An 18,389-nucleotide genomic window follows, 5' to 3' on the forward strand; every position below is an offset into this window, starting at 1 on the left:
CAACCAATTGGACGCTCATCCAGATATTAGCATGGCTCTCACAGATTTAGAAAATAAACTGTGTCAGTACTTCAAGTGTGTAGAAATCAGAGGCAAAAGAGGCAGAAAGGTTCCCGTGCTTCTCACACCTTCCATGCAAGAATCGATCAGCCTGCTTATTGAAAATCGGAGTAGGTGTGGAATACCAAATGAAAATCCTTTCCTCTTTGCACGTCCGTCTGCAATGACGTTTTTCAGAGGCTCTGATTGCATTCGAGAATTTGCTGTTGCATGGAGCACAAAAAATCCTCAGACTCTTACTTCAACAAAGTTGAGGAAACAAATCGGGACACTTTCTGAAGTTCTTAATCTTAGCAACACAGAGCTAGATCAGTTGGCAGACTTTCTAGGCCATGACATTCGAGTTCATCGTCAATACTACAGGTTACCTGAAGGCACCCTCCAACTGGCTAAAATTAGTAAAATTTTTCTGGCCCTCGAAAAAGGACGCTTGGCAGACTTTAAAGGGCGAAATCTTGATGAAATCAACATTGATCCAGAAGGTACTATGCACTACACACTGTACACAACGTGTTCAGATTTTGGGAATGCTTTGAATAACATTACCTTGTGTTTTAAATGATATATTTCTGTATTTTCTACCTTTACAGGAAGTTACAGTGGACAGTGATTTGGAGGAGTCCACTTCTAGTCCAAAAGGTAATGATTACATATTGCCAGTTTGTTCCATTTATGTTTGCCTAATTAATGGGACATCGGATGCCCATTTTTCATGAGTTGGACTGATTCTTTAGGGTCTTCATGGAATTTCTGCAAAATACCCGTCTGCCGACTCTGAAACCCGGAAGCAGTTCAAGCGGATGATGTAGCATGTCGGCATTGCGTGATTACTGAGAAGAGCGCAGAGAGAGAACAAAACAAAACGCTGTTCACGAATTAGAAGCACAAAGCGAGGATTTGGCAGACGTGAGAGAAAGACGTTTATAAAGCATATATATGTATGATTTTACAATTTTTTTTTTTTTTTTTTTTTTTTTTTTTTAGTGTTTATAGCTCATTTGAAGCTGAGAACTCAACCATCTGGAGTCCATTGACGTCCACTATATGCCGAAATTGTCACAGATCGGCCTGTTTCTTCCTCTTCCTCTTCCTCACTCACCCAAACCTGGCTCCTGATCAGGCACACCTGCACCCCATGAACACTCCAATTAACTCATTCATCAATCCCCACATAAAAGCAAACACCTCAGAATCATTCACCATCCGGTCTCGTAAACTCTACGTGGACTCTACCCTTGGTATCCTTATCCTAAGCAAGCTATTACCTACCTGTGATACTTACCACCTGTCTCCTTCCTCAGTGATCCCTTCCGTCTCCAGCTCCATTCTCCAGTCGAGGTGTGCCCGTGCAGCTCCCCTGAGCCTCTGCTGGTCCCACCAGAGCCCACTCCTCCTCAGCGCCCCCCTGACCTTAAGACCCTGAACCTTTCCAATAATTTTTTTTTGGGAGGGTGGCTATATAGCCACGGCTGAGTTAAGGGTGGGTGGGCTATGAGCCAAGATTATCGTCCTCGAGCTGCCTGCTCTGCCATGGCCCCCCGAGGTACCTGATCCGCCCTGGAGGTCCTCCTTCACTCCATCCTATTCCTGCCCTGCACCGGCCCCCAGGGCGCCCGCCCCCATCACCCGTGTTATTACGGCTCGGGATGAACCTTCCGGGAGGGGGAGTACTGTCACAGATTAGCCTGTTCCTTTCTCTTCTCTTCTCATCACAGCACTCACCTGGCTCCTGATCATGCACACCTGCACCCCATGAGCACTTTGCTGAACACAAAAGCACAAACCTCAGAATCATTCACTGTCCAGTCTCGTAAACTCTACGTGGACTGTACCCTTGGTATCCTTATCCTAAGCGAGCTATTACCTACCTGTGATACTTATCACCTGTCTCCTTCCTCAGTGATCGCTTCCGTCTCTAGCTCCATTCTCCAGTCGAGGTGTCTGTTTCCCGTCAGTCCTGGTCTCCACTCTCCGTCTCTACGAGTCTCCTGTAAGGCAAGAAAGATCAGATTATTTCCTGGATTATTCTCTAGACGAATCTCAGTGCTGGCATACTCAAATGTACACTCAGCTCCTTTGCTGTCCTGTTGTTTAATAAACTTCGCTGTTGTTTACTTACCTCTGTATCTGAACAGTGACTGTTACAGAAGACCGGACCAATACAGAAGATGAGGCTTGAGCTGGCATCCATTAATGTGGACCCGAGGGATGGTGAGCATAGCCCTTCAGGAGCCACAATTTTTATCCTCCATGACGGCCGAGATCTAGCGGATTTTGTGCAGGAGTTTGTGAATTACGGTCAACTTGCCGCATGTGATGACCTTACCTTAACCCTCTGGAGTCTAAGGGTATTTTTGGGGCCTGGAGAAGTTTTGTCATGCCCTGACATTTGTGCTTTTTTCAGTTTCTTATAAATATCTAAATGGCTAAATTCTAATCTCACTGTAATCAGCACAAACTAGGCTATAATAATATGTGAGCAGCATGTATGTACATGATTGTGTTTTTGAGAAAAAAAAAATGTTATGCGTGGTTAGTGAAAAACTAAAAATGTTAAATCACTTGAATAAGGCAATAAAACATATACAGAAAATTGGTTCCCAGGAATTTTGAGAACTGGAGCTTATAGACTAGAATTTTTTTTTTCTAAATGATGTGAAAATCATCTTGTTTACTCACTTACAGAAAACAATATATTGATTTAAATTTTCTAAGACACTTTGGTAAAAGTCATATGCGAGTAGGCGTCAACTATCATGAATTCACACCTGAGAAGACAAAGGCCTGAATAATGAGCTGCATAATGAGCCATTCAGTCAGCTGTGTCACTGAGAGGGATGAGTTACAAGAAAGAATGTGAGGACAAAATAAATGTATATAATTTTATGTTTGTAGTTTATTTAGAATATATTTAATTATCCCACAACATAATTTAATATTCACTTGTGAGTCCAGTTAAACAGTTTATTAGGAAAAATCAAAGCTGACTTTCAAACTGAATTTTTTGCATCATTACTCCAGTCACACAATCCTTCAGAAATCCTTTTAACAATCTTATTTTCTACAAAAAAAAAACATTTATCATTATTATTATTATTATTATTATTATTATTATTATTATTATTATTATTATTAATGTTGAAAAGAGCTGAGAATATTTTTTTTCAGGTTTTTTAGGAGGGATAAATTGAAAGAACAGCAATGATTGTTACTTTTGTTACAGTTACATTTATTGTTACATTTATATTATTTACATCAAGCTTTTGAATGGTATAGTAGTGTATATTGTTATTGAAACTTCATAATATTTCACTTGATTATACATTTAGTCAGGAATTATAGTTTGGAAAAAGTCTAACTAGTAAAATGTTTACACGTTATGTGAAAACTAGTACAGGTATATAAATAAATGAGAGACTTACTCATGTTTATGATCTCTGCTGAATAAAGTGCTTCATTCTTTTTTCTGAGGAAATCCAAATCTCAAATCCTCAACCACATCACATCTTTTTGGGGTGAATCATGTCTTATTCCTCTCATCGCGAAGCAAAACAGTAAAATAAAAAAAAACTTGAAGAACAATCTCGCTGCGTTGTCTTCTGTTGTGTGGGCGTATTCAAAAGCCGCGCGCTTCAGAGAAACATTTGAATCTCAAAAGCGCGTTCAGCGCGGGGACGTGGTCGCATTAGAAGATAATGAAGGGAGACGTGAAAAACGGACATCGCATTGTTTTCATATGGATTACTTTATCACAGAATATTTGTTTTCAGCAGCACTTGTTTAGTTTAAAAGTAGACATGTCAGGCTTTCTATAGATATCTCTCTCATGTCTCTGTGTTGAGTATTCACGGAGTTACAGTTCATTTTAACGACGCGTTTGTAAATAAAGATCAGCGCAGACAAAGGCTGCAGACAGCACTCCTTGTTTGTTATCTTTATTTTATAAGCGCACAAATTTTTGTTATTATTATGTCTGTATACAAAAAAAAGTAGACCCTTTACAGATTCGATTGATGTATTGCTCTTATCTGTACGATCAAAACTGAAAGTGTAATTTAAGTTCTTTTCGGGGTTATCAGGAGAAAATACCCCAAAACGCGTATACGTCTTAATCGACTTCAGAGGGTTAATGGAGGGATTCTGGTGCGGGTTGGAGGAAGATATCCATCTCGTAATGCTGAGAGCTGATCCATGCTGGTCATTGAAGAATTACATCAACTTTGCGCTGTGGATCGCCGGATCAGACTTCACCATGGACGAGGTGAAGTCCCATCCGTAGTCGTCACATGTGGCTGCCCCTCCGCTATCAGTTCCACCTGCTGTTCCCCAGCTGAGCTCGGATTTGCCTGCCGCCGGTGCCTCAAGTCCTTAATAACTGTCCATGGCTCCGCTGTTCAGCCCGCACTCATGCCCACCACCATCCGTGGCCAACACGAGTCCGTAGCCGTCCACGGCTCACTCAAGCTGGGTGCAATCTGTGGCAAAGTCTGTCCCGCTGCCCAAAGCAAGATTAATGCCGCCAGAGGGTCCTATGGCAAGCCCTGTTAACATTAAGATGCCCGCATCTCGCAAGTGCCCTCCAAAGCCCACTCCTCAGAAACGCCCTCCCCTATGGCCGATTCCCCAGAGCTCACCCTAGTGCCTGTTTCTCCTGAGCACCCATCAATTCCTGTAGGTAAACTGGGAGGTATTCTGGATTTGACACTTCTCCCGGAGTTCTCAGCTCCTCTCCTCACCCCAGAGCCTTCATCTCCCTTGGCTCCACTGGTACTGTCCAGCTCTCCTCCTCCAGAGCCTCCGCTGGTCCCGTCCAGCTCCGCTGAGCCTCCGCTGGTCCCGTCCAGCTCCGCTCCTCTAGAGCGTCCTTAAGTGCCAGCTTCTCCTGAGCACCCACCAGAGCCCACTCCTCCTCAGCGCCCCCATGAACCTAAGACCCTGGACTTTCCCAAGAATTTTTTTTGGGGGGGCTATATAGCCATGGCTGAGTTAAGGGTGGGTGGGCTATGGGCCAAGATTATCATCCTCGAGCTGCCCTGCTCCGCCATGGCCTCCTGGATCTCCTACTCCACCATGGCTCCCCGAGTTACCTGGAGGTCCTCCTTCGCTCCATCCTATTCCTGCCCTGCACCGGCCCCCAGGGCACCCGCCCCCCTCACCAGTGTTATTACGGCTCGGGACGAGCCTTCCGGGAGGGGGAGTACTGTCACAGATCGGCCTTTTCCTTCCTCTTCTCATCACAGCACTCACCTGGCTCCTGATCATGCACACCTGCACCCCATGAGCACTTTGCTGAACGCAAACCTCAGAATCATTTACTGTCCGGTCGTGTAAACTCTACGTGGACTCTACCCTTGGTATCCTTATCCTAAGCGAGCTATTACCTCCCTGCGATACTTACCACCTGTCTCCTTCCTCAGTGATCCCTTCTGTCTCCAGCTCAATTCTCCAGTCGAGGTGTCTGTTTCCCATCAGTCGTGGTCACTACTTTTCATCTCTACGAGTCTCCTGTAAGGCAAGAAAGATCAGATTATTTCCTGGATCATCCTCTAGACGAATCTCAGTGCTGGCATACTCACCTGAACAATCTACTCTCAGCTTCTTTGCTGTCCTGTTGTTTAATAAACTTCGCTGTTGTTTACTTACCTCTGTGTCCGACCAGTTACTGTTACAGAAATATTTCCATCGAAACCCTAAATTTCTTTTCAAATGAAGACAGAAATACATACACATCTTGGATGACATGGAGGTGAGTAAATTGCCAAGAAATTTTATCTTTGAAAGTGATCCTAGAATAAATTTAAAATGTTTCCTTTCTCTTTGGAGTGTTACAAGCCCTTGGTGCATAAAGAAGATCTGTAAAGTTGCAAAGACTAATAAAGAGATATTCTTTATTAAAGTTAGGAGTCTGCCACACCCCCCTAAAATGGCTCGTTCTAACACACCCCCACATCTCTACGTCAGCATGTGGTGATGATTTGCACCGAACCGACCAAAAGTGTACGCAAAGAAAGTAGGCGTAACTTTCTCACTGTATGTTGTCATGTGCGCCGGTGACATGTTGTGGAGAGAGCTGTGTGTTTGGATGTGAGTAAAGAGGACATAAGAACTCTGTGGCTGAGTTTTATTTACAACACTGTCCCAGAGCATTACAACACAAATACTCCAGTTTCACGGAGGACTGTTTTCTGAACATGGGAGAAAGAAAGGCAGGTTGTGCATGTAACCGCTCTCCAACTCGCCCTGCTCCAAGCGGGCCGCGAACCCTCATCATTCTGTGATCAGTCGAGTGAGGTATATTTACACAGCTGATGGACAACACGGACATTACAGGGAGGCTGGCGCTTCTCACAGCCTGGAAGTTACGTTTTATAATCTGCTGCTTAATGTTACTATTTAAACGCGAGTTGCTTGTGGTTTGTTTCTCCAATCACAAATGCAGACACAGTGTTATGTTTACACGTCGCGATGTGTAAAAAGACAGTATAAGTCATAATCAGTAATTATGTTCCCACTGAACACAACAAAAGCCTCATTTGAAATGGCTTATGTTTTTCGCGGGGACGCAGCATCTTATTATGGTAAGGAGGGTAACATTTCCGTCAAAAACTTGACTATTTGGCCAATCACAACGCACTGGATCGCTGGCCAATCAGAGCGCACATCGGTGTCTTGCAGCGCTGACCGTTTCAGAAAGGCAGGGCTTAGAGGAGATAAAATAATGTAAAATATGTGGAAAATAATGCAGTTTTATTATTTAAACCCAGTAAACACATTGCATGATACCAAATAAACAAAAATGATCTTTTCCTCACACCATTCTAGGACCCCTTTAAAATTTGTTTACAATAGCCCTGTGAAAAAAATTTCCCTCAGTAATTGCTGACAAGCTACAAAATATCAACAATATCATAGATTCATCTTCGATATAGAACTCGTTATTGTGTAGCTTGTCAGTGAACTACGGCTCTGTGTAGTAATTCCCGCTCTGTTTGAAAACAGCTAATAGAGATTTACCGTTAATCACGGAAGCGGCTTTACCGACTAGATGCGCATGATCATATCCTTACATATATCACCCAGCCCTACATGGAAATTAAATTTTTTGGCAAACAAAATGGCTGGGTGATTTTTCAGATTTTGATTAATTCGAATTTAATGTTTTGTCATTATTTCATTTCATTCATCATTTAAATTTTTATTTTAAATAATGGCCATATTGTCCTGCCCTGACCCTGACTGCACCTCAGGAACTTTGTGTTCTTGAGATGACTGTCTTTTTGGCTGCAGAGACTTGTCAATACTCAAGACTGGCTTAATTTTTACTTTCAGAGTGCACCACAGTATCATCACCGCAGCACACTGTTTGTGAGAACAGCACACTTCCAGCAGACCCAGTCTCCAAAAAAAAGAGAGGTATGATCATTTTACTTACACCTCACTTATTGCCGATTGTCCTGAAAAAAAAAAAAAAGTCCTTTTGCATCAGGATTCTATTTACAACATGTTTTTGAAGCATTTTTGTATTCTAACTATGGGTGAGCCAATTAAAGGGATAGGAACAGCCTTAGCTCGGCTAGTGCTTCCCACATTTTCCACTGGCTCTGATGTCTGTGTAGTGATTAAGCAAGAGATACACTTCGTTTTGGGTAGGCTATATTTAACATGCATTTGTGGTCCCATGAATCTATTATTTGTTCCTGGTCATGTTGTTTTGGCTGAGCACAAATGATGTTTAACTTTATATGTTTATTTTGAATTTTACCGTAGTACAGCGCTGACTTTGTAGCATACTTTGACTGAATTCTTTGCTTGCTTTATTTATATCTTCTTATATAAGACTCTTATACCTTGTACCTATACCTTTATAATGGCTATTATTGTTCATTAAAACTGACATTAACAAAAAGAGGCAGAGTTGTGCCTATGTCGTGCTTTCCCGCATACACCACGCCTACCAAGTAAGGGTAATATTGACAGTGAAAAAACAAGCCTGATCAGGGTTACCTGTACCGAACTGTACTGAACTGAACTGTACTGTACTGAACTGTACTGTACCGTACCACTCAGTGGCATAAGACCACTGGTTGATGCATTGTTGATGCAAGTGCTTCTCATGAGTAAAATGCTAATGTGTTCCCCCCACAGGTTACGTTAAGAAGACGGCCTGGAACAAACATACAGAGATATAGGCTGTGGAGAAGCATATGATGAGGTTTATTAACAACCGCAAAATTCCAGGAAAGGCGGACTGCATGAGGTGTAAAGAGGCGGAACCACTTGCACTTAAAAATAGAGAGTGGTCCACACTTAAATTGTACATCAAAAATCGAATCTCCGCTCTAAACAGAAAAGATCTGCCAAATTAATTGACACACTGGCAGATTTAATTGTTCATTGGTAGAAACAAGCTTTTATAGTTTTAAAACGAGCTTCCATAGTCACATGGTTATAACTCAATAGACCATCAGTTCCATATTATTGTATGGAAATGTAGATTGTTCTTTCGAAAATTAAGGCATTTTAAATAACTTTTAGACTGGAGTCTTTTTTTTTCATCCTTGTCTGCTTCAAATTTATAATTGTTTTTCTATAGGCATGGTAGACTTTCATACTAAAGTTATTGTACTTGTTTTCAAAAACTTGAGAATGCAGTGTTTGTCATGAAGGGTTTTATTAATTAATCTATTTTTTAAACTCAACTAGTGTTTACTGTGAACATCTTCATTAAAGATTTATGCTATTGTTTGTTGACGACTGAAACTTATGCTAATGTTTCTTGACTTGACTGTTGACGTACTGATGTTATGAGTTTTGAAAATGTATGTCATATACTGTATAACACTTTTTTTACTAAACCTTTAAAAGTACTAACAGTTCATTTTGTTTCTGCATATAAAACAAACATTTACAAAATCAATTAAAGCATGGAGCAAATTGTAGCTCCTGTTCTGTCTAAAGTATGCAGATTCTCTTTTGTGAGTGAGTTTGAGCCCCACAATGACCAAAAATTGGCATTTAGTGTGTTTAGATTCGATCCCTACAATGACCGAAATCTAGTGTCGGGTGTGTGAGTCCAGTCCCCACAATGACCGAAAACTGGTGTCGGGTGTGTGAGTCCAGACCCCACAATGACCGAAAACTGGTGTCGGGTGTGTGAGTCCAGACCCCACAATGACCGAAAACTAGTGTCGGGTGTGTGAGTCCAGTCCCCACAATGACCGAAATCTAGTGTCGGGTGTGTGAGTCCAGTCCCCACAATGACCAAAAACTGGTTGTGTGTTTGCCGGACCCCAGATATACTCAATACCTGAAATGTCCCCACAAGTGACCACTGTGTCAGGTTTATAATTTTTTTAGTGAAATATTTGTAATCTGAAGTGATACTTTTAAACAGGCTTTTTAGTTTTAGTCAAATCATTTTTTTTAGGTCTGTAGGATCATAGGAAAGGGTGGTCCCCACTATGTAGCAATTCTGACAGGTGACCCCCACAATGCACAAAAACAAGTATGTGTGTGTGTGTGTGTGTGTGTATGTGTATGGATGGGTTGGGTGTGTGTTCATCTCTGGATGTCAGCTGTGGTTAGACTGATTGGCAATTCTTCCCATTGTCTTCTAACCTAAAACAACAAAATGAACACATTCAGTAGTGTTATGATTTTATATGTCTAGGACTATCGTTTATCCATTGAAAAAAGATTTGTAAAGACTGTTGACAGTTTGGATTTAGACCAAGTGGTCCGAAATTTAGCGGACATACTGTAAGTCTTTTTGCTGCATATAGGCGTCTCAATATGTATTTTTAACATATGGAAATTCAGTATTTAAGTTCAATATCTGTCAATATTATTTACGTTTAATCTTTCATTTTTACATGCTGATGTTAGCTTCGAAAGTGTTCACATAGCCTAACGTCAGCAGCCGTACGGAGCAACTTCAGCAAACATTTAAAAAAGTTAACTTTTCATAAAATATAAGCATTAGGAGATAAACAGTAGTTACGGTAGCTATAATGTCTAATAATATAAAAGTATAAATACCTTTTCGACCAAACAAAAGTGAAAACTCAAGGCCGTGTCTGAAGGAGTCACCGGGATGACCGTTAACTGTCACTACGCGGCTGAGCGTTGCCGTGGATACGTGCTGCGTGCCCTAAAGTGACGTCATTTGGTCATGTGCTCATTTGATCGACACTCGCTTGGATCCTATCTCCCAATGTGGCTATATTACTTTTTTTTTTTTTTTTTGTTTTTTTTTTTTTTGAGCTGAATGTAGTGTAGCAGTCTTAAATGCAATAACTAAAATAATAGAGTTTCTAAATAACTTTTCTTGTCTTCTTACCAACAGTTTAATACGTAAATGGAAAGAATTAATGTATTTGTCTTACCTGTGTTATTTTCCACTTTCTTTTCGTCATGTTTTCCTTGGCTGCATTCATCACTCTATAACATTATAGAGCTCCTGGGATGCAACCTTATTTTCTTCATTCATGGGGAATGCATAAACCTAATTGTAGCCTATATGTTCAATTATATTATTGAAGGACATCATGATTTTGATGTTTAAATGCTGAAAATAGTCTCCTGATTTGATGACATTTTTAATTAGAGAAGTTACTCCTATTTTCTTTTTCCAGAAATGAAAATGATTAATTTAACATTAACTTCATTTTACAATGTATTCAAATATATTCTACTATAGTAAAAAATAATAACAATATCAATCTGCAAATCAAAACATTTTTTTTTCTTGCATTTTGCATTCAATTATTAACACAGTTAAAACCCTTTAAAATCCAATATGGGTTTATATTTTAGTTTAATTTGGTCAACTCTCTTTGTCAGAGTTGCAAGGTGTCAGGTCCAGTGTTGGGAAGGATGCTTTGGAAATGTAATAGGTTACAGATTAAAATTACCCTATTTAAAAAATAATATGTAGTGTAACTGTTTCAGTAACTTTATTAAAGTAATGTAACTGATTACATTTGATTATTTTTGATTACTTTTCTAAATTTCAATTGTTTTCGAATTTTAATTATTTTGAAACATTTAAAGCAGGCAGGGTTTATGTTATCAGTGGTACTCAACACTGATTACTGTCAGACTTTCAGAATCTTTCTTCACTTGAATATAGATTATAATAATTTAATTGTAAAGTACAACCACCTCAAAATAGGACTTTAGCAGCTCTTTTTACGTTTCGATCTTTTTGAGGTTAAATACAGATTTAAAATCATAAGATATAGTTTAATAGCTATGATACTGTTTTTGAAATCAAATTTTTGCATAGCTATGACAGGAAACACTGGCATCTAACAATGCATTGGAGGGGGGGGGTATGCCTTGGGGGGTTAATCTTAAAAATAAATAAATAAAAAAATCATATACATATACCAAAATAGGAAATAAAACAGTTATGGAATAAGCATGTGTCATATTCTGTGTCTTAAACTCCTGAAATATTGGTGTCTCATATTTTAAATATGTATATGTGTGAAAATATTCAGATGTAACCCACTTAGCAAAGACACATCCAAAAGACGTCAATTTAACGTCTTTGTCATACGTTCAGAAGACGTCCACTGAGGAGCCAGAATGAAAGTTTTTGCGACGTCTTTTTTAGACGTCTGTTTAGCGTTCAATATTAACTTCCAAGTGACATAAATAGTGAACGTTTAGAAGATCCACTGAGGAGCCAGAATAAAAGTTTTTGCGACGTCTTTTTTAGATGCCTGTTTAGCGTTCAATATTAAGGTACAAATTACATAAATAGTGAAGGTTAAATGTCTTTTTAAACATTTTTCAAATGTTTTTTTATTGATATCCAAGCCACACCAAGACAGGGTTCTAAATTAAAGTTTTTACGTCATTTTTGACATCTTTTCAACGTCACATACAGATGTTCATACTTTCAACGTTTTTATGTTTAATTTGACTAATTTCAGACATCCCTGTTGCACTCAATTTAAACCAACCAAACTATTTTAATTGTTAATGAGGCCAGAGTTCAATCCTGTCTTACTATGAGCTTTATTGAATACCATGAACATGTCACCAGGCTGTTCCAAGGTTGGATGACCACATGGTATTCAATAAAACTAATTTTAGTAAAGGCACTGTGCAGAAGTACTGCTTTACAATAATATATATCCCCTTAGTTGTACCTGTCCAAGACATATAGGTGTGCAAAGACATTTTAGTAGCCTTATTTGCAATTGGAAATACACGGTCTTCTCTATTACAAAAAAGAGGACAGAAAAAAAAATTCAAATGACAAGAGATTACTTTTTAACCATCTTTAATGAGTTTTTCAGCAATATTAACAAGCTGATAAAACAAAATTCTAATAGTTAAATTCAACTCTCAATTAAAAAAAAAAAAAAATATTAAAAAAAATTATAAAAACAAACAAACAAAAAAAAAAAATCCCCCAAGACTAATATATTTAATCTGAAATCAGTAGGGGAAGGGGGTATAAAGTCTTTTAAATGGGAAATAAACACAAATGCCAAAAGTCCTCAATTAGTTTCCACCCCTGTATGCCCTCCACCTCCCTTCCTCCCTGGTGCATGTTTAAGATGCTCTGCTGCATGATGTTTTATTGTAGCCTCTGTAGCATCTTTGTCCCATTTCATGACTGCATCTGCAAAAGTGGAACAAAAACAAAAATGACAAATATGTAAAGAAAACCAGTGTACATTGCAATTGTACATTTAATTGCAGTGTGCATGTTCATTTAGTATTTGTATGTGAAAACATTAAGATTTGTTTATACTTTTTATAATTCCTCCTGTCATAAAATCAAAAAAAAAAAAAAAAAAAAAAAACCCTATGCAGAGTGCAAATATTGCAAAACAGCAATAATTGTGGAGGCTGGCATAACATCCAAGTTATCACAAAAATGTGGAAAGAAAACAAAGGCATGTACAGGCAACTTATTAATATGTTTAAAGTGGGTAAAACTAGCAATATATGCATTATTTGCAGACAAAATGTTTTGTTACTTCTCAGAGATATTCATAAATGTAAATGTACAGTGTATTACTGATTAATTTGTTTTCCTTGAAGATCATACGGTAAAATTATAACAGGGTTTTAAATTAACATTAACATCCATCCAGCTGGAAAAAATCCAATGTGGCAGGTAAAGATGACAAATCACTATGGAGGATAAACACTAAAAATAAATTGGTAAATTAAAATGCAGTATTTATTTTCAATTAAATAATACAAACACAAAAATGTAAATAAATGAATTACTTCAAATAGACAAATGAAAGTGAAAGATTGCCATCGTGAAACCATCACGTCGAAATCTATGGTCATGGCATCTACCTTGTGTCATACAGTGAGAGACATTAAAAAACGTCTGTCATGGTCTTGTGACAAAAAATAGCCTACGATAATTTTCTGACAGTGTCAGAAATTCAGCCTGATCATCACACAGTGTGTTTGCTACTACAGACCAGGTCTACTGACCAGCCAATAAAAAGCTAAATAAAAAAGCATGTTGATCAACGCGACATGACACTAAAACTGCTTACCACAAACTATTTTGCAGAGTGTGATTTGTAATGACCTTATAAAATTGCAGTCTGTAAAAGTCTTTAAGGCTGTGACACATGAAGCCAACTTCGGCAGTGTCTGGACAACAGCAGCTATCAATACTGAAACTGAAACAAGAATATACAAGATATGCAGATATATGAAACAAAAAACAAAGCAGCGCTTGCTTACCATTTTGACTATCACTTATGCTGATAACTTTCTTCTTTTTAAGTGGCTCATGTTGTTGTGAAAATATTTGCATATTGGAATTCAGCATTCACGTAACATTAGAACAGTCCAATCAGAGTTTACTCTCTCACCGATTGTCCCGAAGTCGATTCAACATGTTGAACCAGACAAACTACCACTGATGTGAGCACACCAAACAAACTAGCCCAACAAATGAATGCCAATGGCCGAATGTCGTCTTGGTGTGTCCCGGGCTTTAGGCTACAGGCAGGTGAGATTTCTTTTTTTTAAGGGTTGGAGCTAAACTCTGCAGGACAGCTGCACTCCAGGAATGATGTTGCCTATCCCTAATGTACAATATGCTTTTGAATTTGCAATTTTTGAAAAAAGTTTGTTCAATAGGTTACCATTTAAAAAAATAATAAATAAATAATGTTAAGATCCAATTGGGTATATTTTTATTTTAGTAACACTAACAGAATGTTTTTCTTAGTTAAGCTTTGAGCATTCTGTTTGCCATTTGAATTCAGATTCAAGGCCAGATTCCTTTTCTGGTTTTGGCCACTCATCTCGGACTCGACTTAGACTCTTTCTTTGTCATGAATCCCATGCCTGCCCTTCCATTCGCTCATCACCAAAAATCACCCGCTCATTACGATGGACTCTTGCACCACACCACTGTTGCACTTCACACCGGACTACATTTCCCATCATCCACTGCACTGATTACACACACAGCTGCAACCAATCAAACACCCTAAATAAGCCATGGACTTCTTCTTTCTCACTGCCGAGTATTGTTTGCACATATTGCTACATTAGTAATAGCAACATTATGGAGCCCATTTCCCAGTCTTGTATTAATTCCCTAGTTCTAGTCTAGTCTCGCCTCGTAGTGTTGCCTGATTTTCTGCCTGCCTTAGATTTCTCTCGTCTTGTCATTTGGAATCTGTTAGTACCTTCCCTGGACTTTTGCTCACGTTTTCGGATTACCCCTCTTGTCAAGCCCTCTGGATATTATTCGTCAATCGAAGACCCTCGCCTAGGACTATTCTTTGCCTTGCCTGTGTTGTACCTGTCACTTTATCTGACCATTGCCCGTTTCATGACCACGCCTTTTGAAATAAAGCCTTGCACATGGATCCGCACTTCTCATGTTCTGATCATTCCGTAACAGTCTTGAGTTAAACTCAGATCTTTTGACTTGTCTCCGATGTTTCTTAATTTTGTTTTTTTCTTGCTGAACACAACTATTCTCAGCTGGGTGAACATTTTGCCCGAGTAAAATCGTTCTATATAACAGACCAGTACAGTGCACACAAACACAAAAAAGTGTGTAACTTTTAACTATAATGTGGTACTTATATTTGATTTGACCCTTGATGTAACTAAATTATACACATTTAAGGTTACCTGAGAAAACATTTTTAAAGTGCTGTGTTACTTAGGTTACCAGGAAACTATTAAACATCATTTAAAAATCCCACACAGAACAGTTCATTTCTTTATAATAATATAATATATGAAAAAATAAGCAGTTATTGAGGCCCATTATTTATGAGTCTAATAATATAAAATAATATTACAATATAATATAAAAACATTTTAGACAAATATTTTCAAAAGATGTAAATGAGAATTATTTTACAGTTATCTAAAAAATCATTATAGTCACCTATGTTTAACAGTAAATTTCTCCCAGTTTTGTTACTGATCTGTGCCCATCATTCACTATTTGCTACATTTTTAGAAAAAGATTAGGTAGTGAATATGAGTGAGTTGGTGTTAAACTTAAATGACATGGGGAAAATGCTGAGTACCGTTTTAGTCGTCTCCAGAGGCAGTTTCTGCTTCTTTCCCTTCCCCTTCATGTTGAATTTTGACATCAACCAGTTGGTAAAGAGCCTAAAGAAACAAATGCACCAATTAAAAATTACATGTGTGTGATAATCTACAGCTGTAGCATGGGTGAGTGTGCAAAGAGTGGACTCAAAGGATGTGGTTTTGGACACTGTAGTTTTCTGAAATCAATTAAACAAACCTCTGGGAGGTGACCATTTGATAGCTCCAATGACATTCTTTCCCTTCATCTGTCCCTGCACCTGTCAAACCCCATCCTCTTTAACTTCCACATCAGGTTTCTATGCAGTGATTGCATTTCAGATAATTAAAGTCTGTGTGAACTGGAATTCGCTGCTGACTTCATTTCAGTATAGTGACATATTTCCAACTGAAACAGATTAAATAGCAGGGATGGTTTTATTGTAGTGCTCCTCCTCTCCATCTCACTCATAGCAAACTAACGGTTTGAGGGACGTGGTTAAGGATATTCTGCCCAATCAGACTGACATCATCATAGAAGAAATTTCATTCCAGAGCAAATGTTCAGATTTTGAATGAAGATTGCCAAGACAAACTATTTTTTTCTGAGGATTAACTTGCACGTGGGGTGGGCGATATGGCAAAAATATAATTTAAAATTGTTTTTCAGGAAAATCACAATTACGATTTTATCACGATTCTTTGTCATGTTGGTTTTACTATTTTGCAAGTTGTCTGAGCAGTACAGCCAAACTAATTTCCCTATTTTAAAAACAAAGCCTTACAAGGTAACACAATATAAAATAAAAAACCTTAGTCAGACATTTAGGCCAAAATGGGCGAAGATAAAAACTTTGTCATTATGTTATCTTTGTTATTAAAAAATAAGAACAAAGATACACATTAAAAATACACATAATATACAAATAAAACAAGCAGTGCTTTGTTTTTAGGTACAGTAGGTGTATTTAGCAGTAGCATTCAAGAAATTGAATGAAGAAATATAAAGCATTATATACACATCACTGTGTAACACTTGATTCTTATTAAAGCAGCTGTATTAAAGTTCTTAAGTCAAGATGTCCTTGAGGCGTTCCTCCTCTCTCGCAAAGTCCTCCATCATCTCCAGCTGCTGTATATGGGTGGATGAAAGGGGAGGCTCGCTTCTTCCCAGCCTTCTGACCTCCATGTGGATTTCCACCAATTTAGACAAAACTTTTTTCTGAAACTCTGAAATCAAAATTATGCTATTGTGCTGAAAATTATGCTATTGTTATCCTTAAACAGATGTGTAAGTTAAATCTGCTAATGCTATATGTCCTGTTTAATTCAATATTTGTGATTTTGATACCAGTTCTTGCCATATCCATTGGAAATCTTAAGTCTGTTTCCCTACGAGGCCCTGTTCGTCTTGATTCATGTGCAGAGGACCTGTTACTCTGCTCTGAGAAAGACCTCTCAGAGGATTTTGAGATTTGTGTTTGATACATTTCATAATCTGAAAGACATAACTTGTCAAATATTACTCTGTTGTTCGTAATAGTGGATATAGCTCTTGTAGCAAGTTTTGTGCCCATATTATTTATTAAGTTTGGATGACTCAAGCAACCCCAGTACACAATTCCTGCCTCTGCTGTACTCAGCAGTCAGTCAAGCTCAATCGGTGCAAAAACACAAAATTCTGTTATAATCAGTGAAGCAATGTAAATTTTATGTTGAAAAAATATCTTAGCCCTTATTGACATTGCACACGTATGTGGCACATTACAGCTCTGACAAGGCCACGAGCTGATCGCAGCCAGTATAGTCAATGCTTGTATTTATACCAGCTGCTCCATGCTGCTTTACTTAAGATAGCCGCCTAGTGTGTTTTTGATGGATAATAATAATAATAATATTTGCTAATATTTTGCTATCGTCAAAGGCATCAGCAACAGGCGATATGACATGATACTATTATCTATCGGCACACCCTATTTTCAACCATGAGATTCAGAATGTTAAACATTAAACAGTTGTTGAAAATATGCTCGAAATATCTCATAACATTGCCACTACTTTAGAACATTTACTTTCTTGACTCTGTGAACCGCATAAAGGTTTGAAAGAATACTGTCCTTGGACAAATCGCTGTTTCTGAGTGCTTGCCTTGTCCCATCTGGTTGCTGTCCCTGGACCGGTCGCAATACCTGGACTGCTTCCTGTTTCAGTACCGTTTGCTGTGCTGGGACCCACCACTCTGCTGGGATACATCACTGTGGCTGGACTGATGACTAGACCCAGCACCCATCAACTGGCTGGCTCGGTTTATGTTTAAATGTCCAGAGTCTGAAAAATTAAACACTGAGTTAATTTATAGTTAAATGCAGGTTCATGGAAAAACAGAAGTCATACAGAAAAATGCTTCGAGATTTAACTGAATTCGCAAACCACATGGTTGATGCAACGAGACAATATTTTCAGAACTGATCCAATCCGATACAGATTTTTTTTTTTTTTTTTTATCAGTGTAGAATTTCAATACTTATGTGTTGACATGATCATCACTCTTTTGTGTGTTATATACAATCTGTAAAATATTCAGTGATGGCCAAAATTATTAGAACACTAGTATTTCCAGTCACTGAAAAATGGTTTTAAGTCTGTTATTTCTATCTTTTGCCGTAGTGTGTCTAGGAAATATCAGTTTTCATTTACAAACATTCATTTTGCCATTAACTGTAAAAATGCAGTGAGGTGTTTGTGCTGCACACAGAGATGTGATCTGATCATCA

The sequence above is a fragment of the Cyprinus carpio genome, chromosome B4 (genome assembly GCF_018340385.1).
Source record: "Cyprinus carpio isolate SPL01 chromosome B4, ASM1834038v1, whole genome shotgun sequence".
Classification (NCBI taxonomy): Eukaryota; Metazoa; Chordata; class Actinopteri; order Cypriniformes; family Cyprinidae; genus Cyprinus; species Cyprinus carpio.